The sequence below is a fragment of the Labrus bergylta genome, chromosome 13 (genome assembly GCF_963930695.1).
Source record: "Labrus bergylta chromosome 13, fLabBer1.1, whole genome shotgun sequence".
Taxonomy (NCBI): Eukaryota; Metazoa; Chordata; class Actinopteri; order Labriformes; family Labridae; genus Labrus; species Labrus bergylta.
In genome coordinates this window covers 8,962,697-8,984,289 of record NC_089207.1, presented here as the reverse complement: position 1 = coordinate 8,984,289, position 21,593 = coordinate 8,962,697, and the positions used below count along the sequence as shown (strand labels likewise).

General features: G+C 41.0%; 1 protein-coding gene across 7 annotated transcripts in view; it reads left to right on the top strand.

Annotated features, from left to right (window-relative positions):
- The window catches only part of sema5ba (sema domain, seven thrombospondin repeats (type 1 and type 1-like), transmembrane domain (TM) and short cytoplasmic domain, (semaphorin) 5Ba), a 182,480-nt gene that overhangs the window by 25,101 nt on the left and 135,786 nt on the right, over positions 1-21,593 (top strand). For 6 of the 7 annotated variants that reach the window (XM_065961974.1, XM_065961972.1, XM_029280655.2 and 3 more), the window contains exon 2: positions 10,029-10,094. The exons of the other annotated variant lie outside the window; for it this stretch is intronic. The gene's annotated coding sequence lies outside the window, so the exon portion shown is untranslated. The remainder of the gene's footprint in view (positions 1-10,028; positions 10,095-21,593) is intronic. 7 annotated transcript variants of the gene reach the window in all.

Genomic DNA, 21,593 nt, shown 5'->3' with positions numbered 1-21,593 from the left:
TCCTTCCTCTTCTTATCCTCAGGGGCCCTTTGAGCCCAGTTTCCGGAGTGAATATGTATGTGATCAGCAGGTGCAGATGGATTCTTTCTCCTTTCAATGCCACATACAGTTCGCCAGACAGAAGTAACCACTTCAGGACTGCATGAAAGAAAGGCTCAGTTTTTCTTTCTGTGTTTTGGAGTGCAGCTGCCCTCCATCCACAGAGTCAGGGGATTTGGATGGATGGTATAGCTGGGCATGTTTTAATGATGCATTTTCTCGCTGAGTCTTTCCCTTTTCGAGATGTACGGTAGAAGAAAAGTGAGAGGGAAACGGAGATCAAGTATTTGGGATAATGAGGGACGGAGGGTTTGAGTGAACGCTGTTGGGGATGATCTCTCAAAGCTTCAGTCGGAAGATTCAAGTTTTAGGATTAGAGATGGAGAGCAGAGGCTAAAAGCTGTGGCCCTTTCACGAATACTTACACTTACCTGGTTCAATGATTTGACGACTGTGATCTTGGGGTTTGAGTTCAGCAGCATGAAATCAAATCTCGAGTCGAAGGTTGACTCCTTTATTGAATCCAATTTCTTTGAAGTCCTTACAAGTTTCTGTTTAGATTAGTTGGGGCTACATTTTATTGAATCTCTATCCAGAGTTTTATTAAAAGGATTGCTTTGAACATTTAACTAATTAGAACTTAAAGGTTCAATTGAGATCTCTATCTTATGTTGGCTGTGTAGGCTGAACCAGAGACTCTATTTCAGCAATAGCCCCATTCATTTACTCAAACTGCCTGTAGCTGCAACCTGAAAGACAAATAGATTAGAAAAAGAGGATGTGAAATAGAAATGCTTATTGCCATTGGAAAAGGAATTAAAAGAAGTGAAAGTGTCTTAGTGTAAGTTCTCAACAATTTGGTTGAATGCTAAGTGGAAAAAATCTTTGTGACCTTAACCTCAGGTTTAGCTTATACCATAACACACCACACCACACCACACCACACCACACCACACTACACTACACTACACTACACCATACTACACTACACTACACTACACTACACTACACCATACCATACCATACCACACCACTGGATATGTTCTTTCCAAGTTCAAATGAGTGTTTCTCAGACCTTTTCAGCAGGGCTTAGGAGTCTGCCAGCTGAACTGCCGCTAACTTAGCTCACTAGCCAAGTAAAATCATTCTTCGGGTTAAGTCAAAGACGTAGTTGGCTGGAAACATTTTAATATCTGTATTTGTTGTTGTGCTTATTGAAAACAAGCTTCTTACAGGTATTATATGAGAAACATTCCTATTTTTCGAGGGCATCAGAGTGAAAAAAGCAAGCAAATACTTGCAAGAATCTTTCTATTGAACTGACTGCCAAAAGTCTGACTCAGCCGCAGCTCGACATTTTTTTCTCAACAAAACTTAATATTCAAGAACTAAAATCTAAAGATTGATCCACAAAAAAACTATGAAGTCCTGCCAGATACATTACATTTTAAACACCCTGCATGTTTTATACATTACAATGTGAAAAAGACTTTCCTGCGAGCTTATCAAATGGTGATACTTTATGCATTGGCTATATAAACTAAACCATCCTGAAGCTGTGTGATGGTGTGTTGTAGGAAAGAAATACAAAGGAAGGATTTAGCTTTTGTGAGGACTCGACTCTTAAAAACATTTTGAAAGCTCTTGTTTTGTTAATGTTCTAGTTTCTTTTTTTAGTCTCCTACAGTTCACGACTCAGCAAGACTGTAGCATTATGTAAATGAGTTCTAAAGAGTGTGCAGTTTGAATGTAAAGGAGAATGTGCGTATACTCACTAATTCAAACTACACACAAGAGTCGCTTCATAGTTGCCTTTTAGCTAATTAGGGTTAAAGCATAAATAGGCTGAATAAGTGACACCGATTAATCTAGCACACTGAAAAATCCCCCAAATGATTTTAGTGTTTGAGCTAAATACGATACATTTATTGGGCGTCACTCTTCAGCAGCCTCACAAAAGCATCCACCACTTGAACACGCCACAGTGTATCACATGTTTTTCATGTTTGTGTCAAGTGCTGTAAAATGGACTCTTTCCGCAAGCTTGGCAAGTGTGGCAGGGTCATTTGGCAGCCGCACAATTTGGACGTGCGGATCAATATTCAGCTCAATAAGTATAATTCTGGTCTGTATCCGAGGTGGGTGCTGCCGGCTGCCTGCAGACAGGTCAATCCCCCCGCTGTGCACTTCACTCTGTGGCAACACAACAAACTGTACTTAGCACAACCGGGTTCAATTACAGTCACATGTGAGTATCCCTTCTTACAAACAAGCACTAAAGGACACAGAAAATAGTATAGGGAAGAGAAGCACACCTAAACCACTCATGGACACACGTCTTCATTCGCGCACACACACCAACAAAGTGTGATAGAGCCACATTTTCTCCAGTAGCAGACAAATAAACAGCCCTAGGACTACATGAAGATGGTTGGAAAGGCTTGATCCAATAGCAAGGACCTGGTCCAAGGACATAAATGCATTCATTGTGTACAGGCATACACACAAATGATTTGCACAGCTAGTACCCCACATGTCTTGATGGCCTGCCCTTCTTATGTGTCTACCATCCAAATCTGTGTGATCTTTGGGGAAGTTATTAGTGATTAAAAATCCTTTCCAAGTAAGAAATGCCATATCTATAGTTGACATAACTTTTATCCATCTTTTGTAAAACAAACAATGCCACTGTAAGAATGGTACATCATTACCATCAAGTATTTCACTCAGACATGGGAGAGTAGAGTCTGTTTGAAAGGATGTCACGTTTCTGAGGATCGCTGCATGTAAATAGTGTAGTTACCGCTCCATCATTTCTCTAAGCCAGTTGGTCAGCCGAGTAGTTTGTAGCAATAAAGCTAACCTTGATGTATAAGGAGCCCTAGGCTTTTAAAATAAGGGCACCACTTTATTACTTTGAAGTCCACTTGAGCTTTGAGCAATCAGATAGAAACATGGACTGGAATTGGTTTCAACAGGAAAGTACTTGAACGCAGAGTTAATGGCGTTGTACAAATGGGTGATTGGATGTATGGATGATGTGGACACAAAGAGTCCAAATTAGCATAAGTGATTTTTTTAAAGTCCCTCTGTGGTCTTTAAGCTCACACTGTTTATATCTTAGCTTTAACCTTTCAGCCATTTGTCAAGACTCTAGCAATAACACAAGTGACCTCTCCACTAACCTGGTGGGGTTGTCTCTGAGAGTAGGGAGGGTGGGGTCAGAAGTCACGCCGTGTATAAACAGGTGTCAAGTGCTATGATGGAAAGCCAAGGACATATGAACCTGGGCTGGAAACCCTGCCGGGGCTGCAGAGACGCAGAGCAGAGTAACAAGGGTAATGGATCACTTTGCCCGTCAATGTGATGCCATGGTTTCGGTTTACGGGGGTTAGAGCTCCTCATCTGTAAGCGTTGACCTTTTAGGAAAACAGCATTTATGTGTGTGTCCTCTCCCATGTGACGAGTTAAAGTGTCACTGTCTCAGTCGCTCTCCATCTTTGTTTTCTCGGTCCAATTGATTAGATTTGTTGTGTTTCACACCAAGGAAAATGAACACATTTTCCTTGGTGTTGATGTTGTTAATCTGAGTCAGAGTTCTGAAAGAAGTGTGTGCTGTATGTTTTTATGAGTAATTCTGTGCGGTGTGCATGAAATTGACATGACTTCATCTCACTATTAGATTAGTTTTATAAAGATGTGAGGCATCCAGGGTTCAAGTAGTTCAAGATTTTTTACACAAAGACAAGAGGACTAATGGTCAGAGAGCTTGAAACGCTTGGATTTGAGTCCGGAAAGATCTGAATGATCACAGGACGAGGCAGTTGAAGTATTTCAGGTATTGACTATACCTTGCTGCTTGAAAACATGTTTATCTCAGAAACAGCTCAGATCACTAAAGGATTGGTTCCAACTGTTCCAGGTGTATCTTAGAACAATAATTTAATTTAATGCATGAGAAGGTGGATCAAATCCACATTCTTTGTTTCTTTTTTCACGTTTGGTAAGTTCAAGTTGGTACCTTTTTAAACGTGTCAATCTTTCTAGTGCAAGTTTTTGTCTTCCTTTGCACAGTTTTCATTGTTACACTGTTGTAGAATATAGCTATACAAATATAGAAATACTAAAACATTTAAACAAAAAAAAAAGTATGCAGATAGAGTCTAATGTATCGAGAACCACTCCAACGGGATTGGAAACAATCAAAGCTTTAAAATGTAGGCAAGGGCTGATATGCTAACAAACTTTAAAAGCTAAAAACACAACATTTTAGCTTTTTTGCACTCTATTTCTTCCAGAAAGAAAAGTCGCAACATCAGTATCCTTATTCCTTATAACCACCCTAACAATCTGGTTGGAAAAGCTATATGCATGGGCGGAGCCTGCATATCATATCAGCCCTTGCTCCGCCCATGCATATAGCTTTTTTTTTTTTAAAGCTTCTCTTGTGGGTGTGGCTTAGTTCTGTCTTTATTCTTCTAGTGTTTTTGTTTTAAATGATTTTCTCTGATTGCCTTACGGGTAGAAAGTCATCTCTACTATTACAATATCACAGTACAGTATAAACACAGCCTAGCTTCTGAACAGCCTTGTTTCAGTCTTTTGTCTACGTCTCATTTGTTCTCACTGAGGCTGCTCTTGGATGTGATGCTTCTGTTTGTTGTTGTGTTTGGTTTAATCTGAATTCATCCCGAGGCTGCGACTTGTAAAGATCCAGTCTAAGTGTTGAGGGAGTTTGTTTCCCCCCCTCATGCATGCTCAGGCTTTTAATAGTTTAAGTGGAGGTCATTGTTTTTCAGATCTGTCGACCGAATGTGTTTGCTCTTTTCTGCATTCTGATCAGTTGGACTGAATAATGTCTTTTATCAGCTTTTTGTGCATCGTAGGTTTTAGATTACATAGCGCAGAAAGTAAAAATGTGACCTTTATATTTGAGGGGCCAATGTGATCCACCCTGTTGGCTGAACCATTCTACTGGTATTTGTGTCGGTCAGTGAACTCGAGGCAATTCAAAAACAGTGTCATTACATGGTTTATCTGGCCCGACACGTTGTTTACTGGGCTGAATGTGAGGGGAAAGAGAAACAGCACAACAGAGCAGAGAGAAGCCCTGTGTGCTCTCAGTCTGTGTTAACTCAGTGCATGAGGGAATTTTGCAATATTTATCTTTCAGTCCTCGTTTGTATAAAATGTATTTAATTCAATCTGCAATATTCAACTTGATAGATTGTAAGTATATTGACATACATAACTCACAGATCATTTGTGTTTTTTTTTTATTCATAAAGGGAAATTATTAAAAGTCTTATTTATAGCAGGCGATGTTAAGAGACACACTGACAACGTTAGCGGTGTCGCTCTCTGTTCAAGCTCCTATATCATTTCATGTGTTCATCATTTCTGTTTCATTAATAGAGCCAATAAAATTGATACCAGCAAATTGATTATTTTATCAGCTTAATACTTTAGTAGTGCTAACATTGATGTTGCTTACCCTACGTTAGCGAGTCAAAAACACAATATTTACAGTGCGGTAGCAGCGGACGCAGATTGTCTTACTTGCCTCCATCCAGTTGCTGCTTTGTTTTTTGGAATGCTTTTTGGGATCCTTGTAAATTCAGAAAAGTGCTGCGACAAAAGGAAGGTTTCTCTGCCATTTAGCCATTTTCGCACAGCTGCGGCTCAAACCTCCAACCGCGAGCGTGTTACCAAAAAATGGCTCTACATCAGAGCCTGGTGAAGATAAACCTCAGCTGAAGTTTGCACAAGTCCAGAAAACTGTGTGAAGTCCAGCTCCTAAAAAAATAAGAGTCTATTGGTGAGAACATGAGAGAGTTTGAAGGACTATAGAAGCATTAAGGGATTTTTTTTTGGATTGCCACTGTGTGAGTTTATATCATGGAGTGTGTCCTTGTTCAGTAGAAACTCGGATGCAGCGTGGCAGTAGGAAAAAGAACTTTGTTTAGCAGCAGCATCCTGCTACAGTCTGATGTAAACTGAAGAGCTGCAGGCAGTAATTCGTGCCTAATTAGACAAATTTCCTTTTCTCCCTGCAGAAGCAACATTACTCTACACAAGTATACAGTGTGAATGTGTGTGTGTGTACTTCTGTGTGTGTGTGAGCGAGACAGATACACTCCAGGAGTTATTTAGTCGTGTGCTCGTGCTGTTTTGTAAGTCGCCTCTTCACCTACTTCCCGCTAAGTCTTCATTAAACTGTCTGATTCAGTTAGCAGCAACCGACGCTTAATTAGGAGAATTTGATTTTCCCTGCTGGATCAGATGGCGACCGTTGATAACCACTTCTTATGGACAGAAAAAAAAAAAAAAAAAGGAGGATGCACTCCGGCGAGCTGCAGAAGTTTAAAAACAGGCTAAAGAAAGTTTCAGATTGGAGCGCAAGGGCGTGAACTGAACCTCCTGACTGCTCCGTCGGTCTCCTGCTGTTACCTAAAGGGCTGCTGGTTATAGAGCATCTCAAGTTCAGCACACACAATGAGAACACACGCACAAAGAAACACACACTGCCTGCCTGCCTAACAGCCAGATGACTTTCAAGGCCTGATTCAAGATCAGAAAAGTGGCAAAACAGGAGAAAAAAAAAAAAAAAGCTTTTCTAATTACGGCTATAAATATGCTATCAGTCTATGTTCGTGTGAATGTGTGTGTGAACTCACCATCTCAAGAGGAATTAAGTCATTAATACAGAATATCAGAAGATGAATAACTGAAGACTTTCTGAGGAACTAAACTCTGAGGGCCCAAAATATCCTTGTTAATAATGCTATTACATTAAATCTGTGCTATTCCTGCTGTGTCAAAATGCTCTGCTGCTAGAAAGAGCTATTAGCTCAGCTAGTGACACAGCTCTAGGCGATGTCAATCTGTTGGGAAGTCGTTTTAATTTTACACTTCCTTTCTAACAAAAGATTAACCATAGCAGGGTATTTTAAACAGTTTTTCATATGACATAAAAGAAAACTATTGAAATAGGACTAGAAGCCACAAGACATTTTCAGAGGGGGATTTCCCCAACGACGTTGTAACAACGCTCCTCCATCATCACGTCTTTGTACTTTCATATTGATTCTGCAGCGTTTTAATATTGGTTTACCAGTCTGTGAAGTCACACCATGCTACAGGGTTGCAGAAGCATGATGTGTAGAGAAACTTAGAGCTCCATATACACAGCGCACATCACCTCTGTTAATACCTCCAATGGCAGTACCGAGGTGGGATCACTCTGTCCTTAATTACAGCTCTGTGACATTCATAATGAAGTAGAGATGTCACAGAGGCGTTAATACATGCTTTGAGCGGGGAGTCTGAGGCTCAGATTGGCTATAGATTGTGTAAAAAAAAAAAAAAAAAGTTGATGTTGCAACCATGACATCACAAGGTTTGTGAATTACTGTATTGATGAGTTTGTCGTTTGCTATTTGGTTTTTCTCTGCCAGAAGACACCATGTTTAGGGGAGAAATAGCCTGAGAGCGTTTTTGTAACAGGGGTTGACTCACTTTCAAGCCCAGCCTTGAGTGGCTACTCATGGAACTGCATTTAAGAGGTGTGCTACTTGTGCTAGCATGCAACGGTGTCCAATGACTGTGTTTGCAGTCAAAACAATCACAAACTTGAAAAAAGAAATCTTTCTTTACCTTTCTCTACTGATGTCTGGGTTTGTCTACACAGGAGGTTTCGGGTCATTTTTCTGCTATTTCAAAATAATTGGCCTGGAATTTGTTACGTCAATTGCACAGGAATGTCCTCCTTCTTATGAAGAGAAGGTCCAAGGCGCTTTCTATGTTGTGTTTTGAGTACTTAAATCACCTCCCTGCCGTGTGATCTACATCACATCATCAACCTGTCAGTGATCTGGACAATAAAGTTTTACTGAACTTGAGCAGGGTTGAGTCCTTCCAGACTTTGTTTGTCTGACTGTCTGGTGTGGAGGCTGCACGGCAGGACATTTTTATGTGTGTGTGTGTGTGTGTGTGTGTGTGTGTTTGCGAGCATGTGTATGTCTGAAAGGGAGTAAGACTATAGGTCACAGACTAAGCAGTTTATGAGAATTCTTCCCTCTCACTTGTTGCGGTGAATAAAGCCTGATCCCACACTGACTTCGGAGATTATGGGGAGCCTTTTTTTTGTTGTTAGAGCGGACGCTTCCTGCTGCTCAGCCCTAAATTCTCAGCTTAGCTCCATGGAAAATCCCATTTACTGAGTATGGATACCTGGGTTTGTGGATGTTGAACATTAAGCTGCAGAATTTGGAAGAAGAACTTTGGATTCAAACAAATGTATATACATTTTTATCATATATTTATTTCCTGTAATGAAAACAAATGCCATTTTAGCAGCTCAAATTTGTGCTTTTGGTTTTTGGACAAAACAAGTGATTGTAAATTAGATACTGGACAATGTGGTCCTGTTTGATATCTTGGACATCAAGATTTAATGGCCATTTATCAGTTGTTTGTTTATGGGTTTTTGCATGGGGCATTTTAAATACATAAAAACTCCAACTTAACAATGGATATATACAATGACCACACAAGACTTGACAATCATACAAGCAAAGCAATATACCAGTAATGTATAGTTTATTATAACACAATAAAGCAATGGATCGCTCACTTTGTGAAAATACTTTCAGATTGAATTCAAATTATCCCGGTATGGATCAAGGATTTATTCTTTAGGTAAAGTTTTCCCCGTATTGATCTCACTAGAAGAAGTATTTACATAAAACCAGAACATTTTTAAGCAAAAATGATATAAAAAAATCAAATAAACTTAATAAATTCACAAAAGTTCACACAGTTGTCAAGGCAAAATTGCCTAATTTATAATATCTGTCAAGGTGACTTCATAATTTGTAATAATAATAGCTTGGACCCCATCAAGGTAAAGACACTTTACATGAGGGACGAACAAGGAGAAACAAATCCCCATTTGGACTAATGTTAAAACACATGTTAATTTACATATTTAAGGGCATGGCTGGTTAGACTGTCAGTTGTTGTGGCATGGCCATTGTTGGGCTTCATGACGCCTCTTTAGAAACCAATTGGTGATGTCACAGAGACTACGTCTTAAACAATAGAAGTAATGAAGTCACCTTCAAGGGTTCAACACTATTAAAGTAACCAGAAGTGGAGCTTTTTTACCCTCTTCTTGAGGCCACCAAATATTAGGAGATAGGTGTCATGTTTACCTGAGTTGACAGGATTAAGTTTAAAGTATTTATTTTCTAAATATCTCAATGGTAAAAAAAAAAAAAAAAAAAAAAGTTTAAGCACTTAATTAAACGCAGACACTCTCACTGGAGCAATAAGATGACAATAATCAATCCCTCCTTTATTAATTCTTCCTGTTCCGTGTAAAGTGAAGGGAACAGCAGCCACATCACGGCCTCTGACACCCCAAGAGGGATGACGAGTCCGAGCAGCTCTTTCAGGTTGCCGTAGAAACCGACCAGGGCTATTTGTTCCAATTTGCTATGTAGCGTTGAGATCAAAAAGCTTGGAACCCAAACGGCTCTCTGCATATTAGTGTTTGATTCAACATAATTAGGCGTCTGTTCACCTCATTTACATCCATGTTGGTAATTTACAGCTAAACATAATCCAGCTGTCGTTCTGCATGCACTTTGAGGCTTCATGCGTTCTGTAGTCTTTATGGCTTTAATGTGTTTGAACTGTGTTGAACTGCCTGGTTTGTTATTGTCCAGTTAGGGCCTTAACTCGATGTAAAGGCACCTCACAGGTTCCTCTTTTCGCCCCCGCCCCACCCCCCCAAACCCCATGAAATCTGGGTTTAAAAGCCGTTCCTGCTCCGCCTTCTCCGCTCCATTGAAAAGTTGGCGGTTTGTTTACGAGAGCGCCAGCACTTCTTTGTGGCTCTGCGCTCTGCTTATGAGCAGCAATAGTGAAAGACTCACCCCTCCCCCTCCCCCTTTTCTCTCCTTCTCCCCTTTCCCTACTTCCAGAATCAGTTTGAAAAGGACAGACGGCCCCCCTCAGCCCCCTCTCAACGCCCCCGTGATGCTTAGCTGGTGAGTACACTTTCATCTTCTTCATTCAAAAGTTTTCTCCCCACTTTTGTGCATTTCTTCGATTAGTTTCTGCCTCCTTGGCCTGAATTTCTTGCTTTGTATTTGTTCCTAAGCTAGTTTTTTTTTGTTTTTTTTTTGTCTTGTGTGCAAAAATTTTGCTTACAAATTTCAAACTTTTTGTCTGGTCCTGTTGAAATCCCGAGACTGAGGGATTACTTTCTCTCTTTTTCTCTGTAATTCTCCATATCTCTAAATGTCTGTCTTCCCTCGCTTCAAATTCTCTCTGGCCTTTGTAGTAAAGGTAAGGCAGCTCTTTTGGTGAAAGCCCTTTTATTCTGACTGATTGAAGTGATTTGAAAAGCTGCTGCGACTGCGAGAGTAGAGCAGTGGAGGCGGAAGAGAGGGAGGATAAGAGAGGTGGAGGGAGGGATGGAGTTGCTTTTTGTGGTTGTTAATGGCAGAGTTTTACCTCTCTCTCTCTATTTCTATTTATCTCTGTCTGTCTGTCTCTCTCTCTCTCTCTCTCTCTCTCTGGTGCAGACATCCTTGAGCCTAATTGATACTGAACAGTGAAATAATTGTTCAGATCAGCTGTGACACGAGTACACAACCACCTCTTGACATCACCTGCGCCAGAACAGACCGGAGTCGCTTTCATTGCATTTGTATGACTGCTGATAATTCGATTTTACTGTAACGCTGTCACCAGTGAGCCATTGTTGCACACCTTGCAATTAAAAACCGCTAAATTTAGAAGTCAACAACCTGGTACCACTAGCAGGCACACCTGCGTTTATTATGAACTGGATATGCTTAATGAAATATATCTTCAGGATGTGGTTAAAGAAAGTGAAACATTACAATTTTCACTGTACGTAATTAGAAAAACAACGTAATTATCCATCTACACTGTAGAACAACTGAACAGTAACAAGAGGGATACATCACTTGACAATAATGTGTCCACTAATATGGACCTCTACTTTGTTGCTAGAGTGGGAACAGAAATCTGACCAGCCTTAATGTACTCTTAACAGCTGTGGTTGTATTTGTGTGCGTCCCATGTTGTTGCATAATGAACCAGTCTGGTTGCTCTGTCCGTATTGACTCCTGTGATGCCTGATGAAACAGTAGCAGAGCAATATAGAGAAGGGAAGAACAATAACACATCATGGAACTTGCCAATAAAGAGAAAGTTCTGTATTTTTGAAGTGGGGTCTTATAAGGTACTCTTCAATAGTAAGGCCTTATGGCTATGTAGTCGGGGCTTTTTGCTCCATGTAATTTAGCTAATTTTATGCTAAAAAAAAACAGCATCTTGGCAAACGTAAGCGACGTCGAAAACAATCTTAGCCCTTTTATTTTCCCGCTTGCAAGAAACTTTGTGTTAGCACTATTTCAGCACACCATGTAATCTCAGTGTTGGTCCGCCTGAATCTCACCGATCAGCTGTTTGGTTTTATAGTATAACATTTTAAAACAGCATCTTGTAAGTTATTTAAAGACTCATTTTCTCATCTTTATGGTATAGGAAAGAAAGGTCATAGCCCTTCTTCCCTGTTCAAACCAGCCGTCCTCGCCTGGACTTAACTATCCAAAAGTGTACGTTAAGTGAGTACCTTTGGGTATCTGTTTAATGGGGAAACAATCCATTACTTCTGTCTGGTGTTTCTAGTAATTGAGTGCGGCTTTGTTTGCATCGGAACCAGAACGCCATGATTTATGTATATTAATAGATCATACCCATACTGTTCTCTTCCTTCAGGCGTAATTAGAGATTATGTGAACAAACAAGTTTATGAGAATACTAAACCAACATATTGCCTCAAGACATGTTGCGTTCTGTCGTTGCTTAAAACTTGTGTTTTTCTGCTTTTCTGCTGAAGGCTGATCAGATGAGAGTAAAATTTGCCAATCATAAATTGCTGGAGATTTAACAAAGGATGCTTTTCAGACTATTCTGAATGTGTACATTGTGAAATGTTGTCATCCTGTAAAATGTACCTTTTGATTAATTTGCCAGACTGAATTGGTAACCATCTACCATCAGTTCTCAGATCTTTCTGTTTAGATAAGTTTATTTAGGGTTCATCCCCTGATAATGGTATTTTTTTCGCTCTGTAAATGAAACCATTTCAAACCTTACACTGTACCTTTGTCTCCTCAAACAAACCTTTAATACCAAAAATGAGACTGTGAAAAAGGACACATGCCAATTCATCTTGGAAAAACAAGTGGTCGGAGCTTCTGCTCCACTCCCCCCCTCCTCTCGCTCTCTGTATTTAATATCCCTGAAGGCCAGAGCTGGCATTTGCTTACGCTCTGTTGTTCTACTCCCCGTGCTTAGGGCTCGCCTCCATCTCACTTACTCTGCTCGATTCAATTTGTGGCCTAAATGTCTCTCCCTAATATGTGTCATTGGAGCAGAGCAGCGGTGCTCCCTCTCTGGAAGCTCCATCGCTGTTTGTCTTGGTTCTCTCTGCTCCTCTGAGAGGAGATCAGCCGCTCCAGTCGTGGTTGGCATGTTGTCTTCTGCAGCCCTGCTGTTGTTTGCTGATATTTAGTTCAGGATGACAATAAGCCGGAAGAAAACAAGCTCCTTTCAGGCCAATAAGAGCGAGAAGAGGTAGACCTAGAGAGAGAGAGAGAGAGAGAGAGAAAAGTTTTTAAAAAGTTGGGGACAGAGGACTCATCCCTGGATCGGGGATTCTCTCTAAAGCTCTCTGTTTGTGGCCCCTAGGCCCGAATTAAAGGAGCGTCATTATCCTTGGCAAATTACCACGCTGCCTTTGTGGTGCAGCCATGGTACATTAGGGCGCCTTAAAACGTGGCTGAGCCGTGCCCATTCAGCTCACAAAGAGAGGGGGCCGCTGGCAGATCCTTGGCCTGGCTCACAGAGGAGCCATTCACTCCACACAGGGGGGGTGGTGACGGAGGTGATGGTGATGGAGAGGGTCTCCTGAGATGAGTAAAAATTGCTTTTATCATAGTTTTAAAGCACATGCCAACTGATGATGTCATCAATTGGGCTCAAATATAATTTGATCTACTGGTGGAAATCCAGAATGGCTCAAGATCTGATGAGGAGACTCAAGAACGTGGTTTCCATGCCAGGTCGGTCCGGTCCGCATGTATGTAACCATTGTTAAAGCAGGATTAGGTTCAGGCTTTCAGTGGACTAATTGCTTATTAGCATCTTAGCACAAACCATCAGCTTGCTACAAATTAGGACTTTTTATTTCTTTATCTATTGGAATTTCAAGTCTCTCCCCCCCCCCCCCCCCCCCCAGAGTAATCAACAGCTGCTTTAAGATCTTGGTCTTATCGTTACCAATGGACAGTCTCTCAAGGGAATGTGTGGAAAGTTTAAATGATTGGAACGTGTGAGCAGCAAACCAGCAAGAAGAGATATGGAGCCAGTTGCAGATGATAGGTATTCAGTTCTTTCCGATGCCATCTGTATTTTTCATTTTTAGCTGTGATTTAGTGATAAAAATTAATCTGCATAGAACTTAATAAAAAAAAAAAAAAAAAACAATAGCTACAGTCTCTAAAATTAAAAGTAAAGCAAGAACTCTCTGTGGTTGCATCTTCTCAGAAATGTATTTGGTAAACACAGTTGCTTTGTTCTAAAATGGATTATAGTTGTGTAGCCAGCAGTGGCAGAGCCAGACGTTTTGGATCTTGGGGTGACCAAACTCAACAAAGACTTCGGCAGGGGTGGCCTGAAGTTTGAAGATTGACACCCACATTAATAGCATTTATTACCCTTTCTATCTCCACTAACCAGATCTACTTTAACACCTAACTTTAAAACTATCTAACTGAAGTAATTACCCTTTGAATAATTGAAGAACTTGCTACGAGCAGCAAATAGTTTACTTCATCAAAAGGCCTGCCTTAGACAAAGCCACAAATAGCCAATCAGAGTTTAGGATCTTGGGGTGGCCACTGGGGTTGGCAATCAGATTTTCCAGAGTGGCCCTTGCAACCCACTTGCTCTGCATCTGGTTGCAAGAAATGGCCTTACTCGAGGCTTATTGTACATGCAATAAAAGGCACCTGACAGTTATATTTCAAACATCAACTGCAAACCTCACTTTCTGGTTAAGCTTCTCAGTTAATTGGCTGCGGTAAAACATATTGAGAGCACTGTTGTTCTAGTGTTTTGCAGGAACACAGTCCAGGGGAGAAATAACTGTGGCTGTATTGTTTGAGCAGGGTCACCGGGTTAACTGGGCTCTTTTGAGATGCTCGAATGAACCCTGGTGTCTTGTATCCCTCCACATGTAGAGGAAGAAGTCTGAAAACTGTAAAGAGCTGATCTGAGAGCGAGAGGCAGACAGTCTGACAGTGTGTCTTCGTGAAGGATTTCCGCTGTTGCACAGAACTTGCAACATATAAATGTCTGTCAGTTATGGATTGCATCCTCTACGAGCTTTAGTGGAAGTTTAGTCTTCGTTTTCAAACATCAGCAGGTGGCTCACACTCAATAAAATGCGATCGGAGTTGATCCTCCTGGCCCGGAAAACGGTTGGATTGAGTTTCCACCGAACGCCTATAAATTCCGAGTGCACAACGATGTCAAGTTCTTCAAAGCAAATTAAATACGAGGGCTGCTGACGGCACTGTAAAACTCCTGGTGTGTGAAATGTTTGTTCTTGGCACCTCGCTTTTATTTATCATCTCATCAAGTGGAAGCTTTGCCCCGGCGATTGATGTCTCCTTTATTTTATTTTTCTCTCCACAAGCTGAGAAATTTCATTACTTTTCCAACGTTGTTTCTGGTTTTATGAACTCAATCCCTCGGCTGAAGTAGATGAAGGCATGGAGGAGGCTTTTGTCCAGGGTGCCGTGGTGGAAACCTCCGAGCCCGTAAATCCTGCGCTGATCTTTGGATCATTAAACCGTGAGCCCCGAGTCCTTTGGTTCTTTATCACCAGGCTGGATCCCAGGCCATAATGGAGGCTAACTGGCTAATGATTAGCTGTCCGCTGCTGCTGCTCCAGAGCTGGCTGCTGCTTCAGCTGCCTGTCAGAACAGGAGGCAGCTATGAAAACATGTAAATCTGTTCTCGAGTTATTTATCTTTTCTGGATCTGTATAGTTTTCTGAGAACTGAGTGTGCAATTTAAACGTTTTATTGAAGTGTTGAATGATTGTAAAGACCACTATTTGCAATTTTCCCCTTTACTCTTTGTAAACCCAATTGATGATACTGACCTTATACCTCCTACCTTAGCTACTGCTGAACAAACTAGCTGTTATCTAACAAGTTCCCAATTTTAAAGTTGAGAGGAAGATGATTGTCTTCTGCAAATCCCAGGACTAAGCGGCAGTGTTTTGGATAATGTGGATATTTAGTTCTCCCTATCAAAACTCTGTGATTGCTTTTGGTTACTGCGGAGCGACGCAGGTCTGGGAATGTCACAGGCCTGGACAAAAAGACAGATAATAACAATGATCTGAGTTTTTTTCCCACTTAGAAAGTTGACTTTGGATGAACTTGTTTCAAAGAGAGTTTTTGGCAAATAAAAGCATAATACCCTTTTTTTTCAACGTCTAAAGGCAGGGGTTGCTAATTTCCGAAAACTAGCAAGATTTTGAAAGTAGCATTCCCTCACTGCTCTGTCTGAACCCCTCCCCTCTGTGCTACCTCAAAAGCCACGCCCCTCACTTACATGCACAAGCGCCATTGGTCAAGAAGCGATGCTCAGCTCATGCTTTGAGTAAGCTGGATATTTTGTTTTGTATGCTGACTGATATTGATTCCCTCTTCAACATGATTTTTGTAGGAGAGTTTTAACAGAAAGGAGTTGATGACGTCTTATGACGCAGACTTTGATATTTTTTTTATTTCTGGCCTATATAAATAAAACCGACTTGATCTGATTTAATTGCTCTCTGATGGGATGCAAACTCCATTATTTGGTGCCAAATCGTATCTCTTGACTCCCAACGTAACAGGCAAACTGCCTCCTGTGCTGGCTCACAGAGTTCTCTGTACACTGATAATCTGTACACTAAGATCGCATGTGATCAGTGAATTATAAAAGCGATAAACTTAGTTCAAATGGAGAATCTGTATTAGAGTCCAGGCTGATTACTCACTGTTGCTCCTCATGCTTCTCTGTTATAGTTTAAACGTCACTTGTGGAGCTTGTAACGACCAGACACAGAAGAAGAAATCCAGCTTTAATGTGTCCACATCTCCAAAATCCGATTAAGAACCCTTGATTTATTTTAGCCACTCCACTCTCACCTGAATCCGACCACGAAGCAGAAGCTCTCCGTCTCCTCTGTCCGATTCTTCAGCCTCTGGGAGAAGCACATTGACTCTCCACAGCCGCTCTGATGTGGGTTTCCTTTCCTGGCTGTAAACTTGCTGTTTGCTGCTTAATCATTCAGTAAGGATTAGTGGCTCTGTGTGTTTTCTAATTATAGACCTGGACTGTGCTCTTTCCCTCCTCTGTGGGGTCACATGGAGCCCACCAGGCCCTCAGCCAGCTCTTACTCACAGCTCCACTCAACTTTCACTTGTTTATTGTGTGTCGTTAACTCACATCTTTGTATTGTTGCTCTTTTATATCTCTCTTTATCTCTCTCTCTCTTTTTTTCTTTCTCTTTCTCCATTTTTGAGCCCACAACAAAGACGTTTCATTTGGATAAAATACAAAGTCAATGAAGAAGCTGTCAAAATAAATCACTCCTTGTATCAAGGAGGAAACAAGGCATCGCCTGCGATAAAGGGACCGCGATTCTCCATACAATCAATCAGTTCCCTTTCACGTCTTTTCATTCTTGGAGAACAATGTGTTTGATTAACCCCTCTGGGAAAGCTCATTATCCATTTCCATTACAAAGGTGTTGGTAAGACACTTGGATTTGAAACGCCTGAGCGTAAAAAAAAACAAAAAAAACTGAGATGAAAGGATTATATTGATGCCCATGAGCTCTGAAAGACAATAATAGAAAAATGATGGATGCAAGTCTCAGTTTTAAGCATCCGGTTCAACGACAGGCCAGATGTGGAGCCTGCTTTTGGATGTCAGTTGTGTGTTTTTGATCATTATGACTGCTTTGTAGAGTCCGGTCTCAGAAACAGAAACTCATTGTGTGAGTTGACAGATGCAGAAGTTGGAGAACGAAGTGTGTTTTCTTTGTCCCCGTTGACATGAAACAGTTTTTCTTCCTGCCGCCTTTTTATTTCATAGATGAAGTGAGACTCGACAGCGAGTCCTCATATATTTATTTATGAGTCTGTTTTTATTACGAGACCCTGTTAAGGTCTTTTGGGGGTTCCTTTGTTAAGCCGATTCAATTGCACTTCTTCAAGGGGACACCTAGGAAACGGCTCGATCCATTTTTAATCAAAGCACCTTATTAAGCAGGAGTTCGGATCAGATTAGTGTGTCGGATTATTCATCAGTCTTTTGGCGAGCCTGTGATGTGGAACCACATGCTGGGTTTGAGGATAACTGTATGTTCGGAAATAACCTCCAAATCAATAATTTACGTCTGGAAATGTGTCACGATGCAGAAGGTTTAATTAGCACTCTGACATTTTGGGAAATACGCTTGTTTGCCTTCTTAAACAAAACATTTACTTTAACATAAATTGCCAGCTTTCAAATTATGTTGTGTCTGCACTGACTTGTTATATAAAAGAATTTCTCTGTTTTATTCCAACCAGCTGCTTTGAACATCTGAAACTTGAGTCTAGTTCGTATGATCGCACTGAAAAAGTGTGTATCACTTTTTCCCTGACTTGTCCTGTTAACCTGTTGTATAGGGACTTGGGTTGGGAACCGGAGGGTCGCAGGTTCAAGTCCCGATAAAGATGGTAGATTATCACCAGATTTGGTGTGAATGTAAAAACCTGAAAAATATCCAGAAAAGACCCAGAAAGTCAACAAGTGCTGACCCAATATCTCAACCAAACCTCTGGACAGATGTAAGCCATAGAGGCAACATTATGTTCCTCTGGTTTTCTAACTTCTTCATCAGTTCATTCACTCACATTTAGAAAAAACAAAAACATAAACACTTCTTTTACTCACCTGTAAAACCTGTTTCTTTTTTCTCATGTCGTGCCTTTGAATCACTTGGTAAACACTCGGGAATCCTTTAGAGCACCTGGATCCCTTTCAGCCTCTCGTCTAGCTCTCCATCCAGCATCTCTGAAAAGATACATCCACTCCAACACATCAGTACCGAATTACGTGTAATCCTTGTTCTTGACGACATGACGCCCTCTTGTTTATGGTACAATCAGGTTTCTTTACAGAACTAATTACTCTGAGGTTTGTTGCCGTGGAGATTTCTTTGTATTTTCTGTCTTTGGGTTCTTTGTCCCATTATGACAACTTGAAGGAGAAGGTCTTATTACGGTAGTTCCACGATCTAGGAAATGTGAGTGTCTAATTAAAAGACACAGAATGACACACAAAGGGAGCCGTAAATGAAAGTTGTGACGACATGAAACTTCAATGCTGCAAAGATTAATGGTTACACAGGTGATTAGATTTTTAACAATCTGTCTTTTTGTACAGGTGACTGATAGTTCCAGCTGCTCATGTCGCTTCACAGACATTTCCCTCGCGTGTTTAGATTGTGGAACATTATAAAACCATCCACACAACACACACACACACACACACACACACACACACACGCTTCTGATGAAGACGTTCACACTGCAGCCTCCCAATTGGCAGCTCAGCTTGATCAAACTGCTCATTTACAGAACTAATGAGAAAATGAACAAAAATTAAAGAATGATTTGCTTGTTGTAACTCATCAAGAGAAAAAGATGAAGCTGGGGTCCTGTGTCTGCTGCTGCTGATTATATCACAATTACAAGCCGATACAGCCCCTTTGGTGAGCGGACGGCGGCAGTGGCGGCTCCCTTTTGGAATGATAAACATAGCGTTGGAGACGTGCTGCGTATCCAGGCGGTAAACAATGCCAGCAGTGATCAGACTTGTTTTCTTTTCCATCACTAAATTTCCTGGTATAATGCCTGGGTCACGCATGAAGAAGGCCATAACGAGAAATTGTGTTGTGAGACCACACAGCAATTAAAACAGGATACAAAATGTTTTTTTTTTTTTCTAATTACATCACAATGGATTTAATTACAGATGCATGTTCTGCACAGAAACGACGTCAGGGTTGATCGTCTGTCTTTTGTTTGTGACAGGATGCTCCCTCTGCTCGCTGGATCGTAATCAGCGTTCTTAAACTCTCTCTGATGTGTGAACCGAACGCCAGGTCCATGTGGGAGATATTTGGTTTCATATTGAGACGTGGAGCGAATGATGCACTGCAGCCTCTACGTCCAGCTCTGCGTTCGACTGCTTTACTGTTTCAAAAGAAAAGTTATAATACACATTTATTAATCTTTGTTTAAATAAATTTAATAATCAGTGGTGACCGGTGCGGTATTCTTCGGGTTTGAGGGGGTATTTCTTACCGATGGACCAGGATGTACCTTTAAGTTAGTTAGCCTAATGCTAAAGCTTAATGGAAATTGCCTTTGACGGGCTAACAGAACTAGCATCTCGATCACGGTAATTTTAGCTAAATAAACAATATATTTTAGGGTTCTTACATTTTTTAAGTAAAATAGATCTTAAGTCGAGAGATGTCTACTTAGTTCATTAGCATCTCTACAGTCAGTGACGCTACTGTTGGGTCATTGGTCAAAAGACGGTGGCCTGTGAGCTAAATGAATGAAGCCCAAATGATCTGGCAATCAAGAGGGCGTGCCATGACACCTGTCACTCATTTACACTAAGTGACTGGAAAGGATGCTACTGCGCATGGACTGTAAGAAACAAGTTCCTTTAGAGATATCATGATTTTCTTGGAACTGTTATATTCGGTTGCTATATCTTCCAACAAACTTTAAAACAATACGTTGTACGTTCTTTTTAAAGATTCTTTCTCAACATTATGGTATAAGAAAGAGAGGGCTTGCCCTGCTGGCCCATATATACACAAGATGAGGCAACCACGTTTTGACTTTCTCACAGGGATTGATGGCTCATTCGCAGCTTTTAAACTCATCCATACAGTTTCAAATCCAAACGTTCGCCCTGGAAGCTTTTTACATCAAAGTTGAACCTCTGGTGGTTGAAAAGCATTGTACTCTGACAGCTTATAGTTCTCCTGTCCTGTGAAATCCCTCCGCCCAACACTTTCTCTTCCTCCTCTGCGTTCAGTCTTTGTGAGAACAGCAGAGCTCTGACAGCTCTTGAAAGGGAAATGGCTTTGTGGTTAAACGTCTGACCACTTCATCTCGTACTGTGTGTGTTTGTGTGTGAGAGAGACAACATTTTCGATATTCAGCTACATGTGTGCAAATTGTGAGTATGTCCTGCGTTTGTCTGAGAATGCTTCCCCACCAACAGCTGATCAGATGTAGTTGTTGTGCTCTGTATGCTAAGCAGAACTTCCCTCCCAGCACATAACAGGGTGTTAACCTTCATTAGGGTCCACAAATGTTGCCTACTTTTCTTTAAGCGCACATTTTGCCTGTATACCCTCGATGTTGCAGATGCAAAAATGCCAAAATCATTGTTTCTAAAATATTTAGAAGGATCTAGCTAAAGAAAAACTTTCATAATTGATAGCAGTGTCTGACCTTTAAAAAAAAGTTTTGTCTGCTTAAAGCAGTGGCTGCAAGACCAGTCCAGCATCTCAAACACAGGCACACACTGAGTTACAGAAATGTAGTGAACATTAAGTTGCATAATAATCTGTAGGCGAAACCACCTGCCACAAAACATACAGCTTTGCCTGCATTAAATCCATTAAAATTGCAAATCAATGTGTTGTAAGAAAAAAGAAGATTAGACGATATTGCCCAGCTATGATACATCTGTTTAGGACAGGCATATCACAGGATTAAGACACCCAAAGGAGAAAAGTAAATGCAAATTGCTTCTCACTTAGTTAAGGGAAAAATTGGCTTTCTTCCAAGGCAAAAGTATCTAATCATCAAGACTTCCGAGATCAATGCTGCAATACGATCTGTCTCACCACGGTCCATTTGATGTCATTAACATTTGCAACATATTAACCAAAAAGCACAGCTTCTGTATTACACCATTTATTCATTATTTCAGTCAAATATCTAAGCACGCGGCTGGATATGGGAGAAGTTATTCAGTCATGTTAGCTCCCCATCCTTCATCTTTTGTTTGCCCTCAGATGAGCCCTCCAGTGACTTCCAGCCTTTTCCGATCCACAATGCACCTGGCTGGCTCGCCAGTGCTTTGTGCACCTGTATCTCTCTGCAGAACATCCACAAAAGTTATTGTTGGACGTCCTTCATGTTGATGCCCACAGCACCTGCTTACTTCCTCCTGATATCTCTTGCGATGACCTGCCAGCCTTAACCACCTGGATGCTGTTTTCTCACTCACCCTCGGCAACCTCCCATACAGCTACTCACTGCTTCAAGTAAGAACGTAGCATTCTGGTGTAACATCCA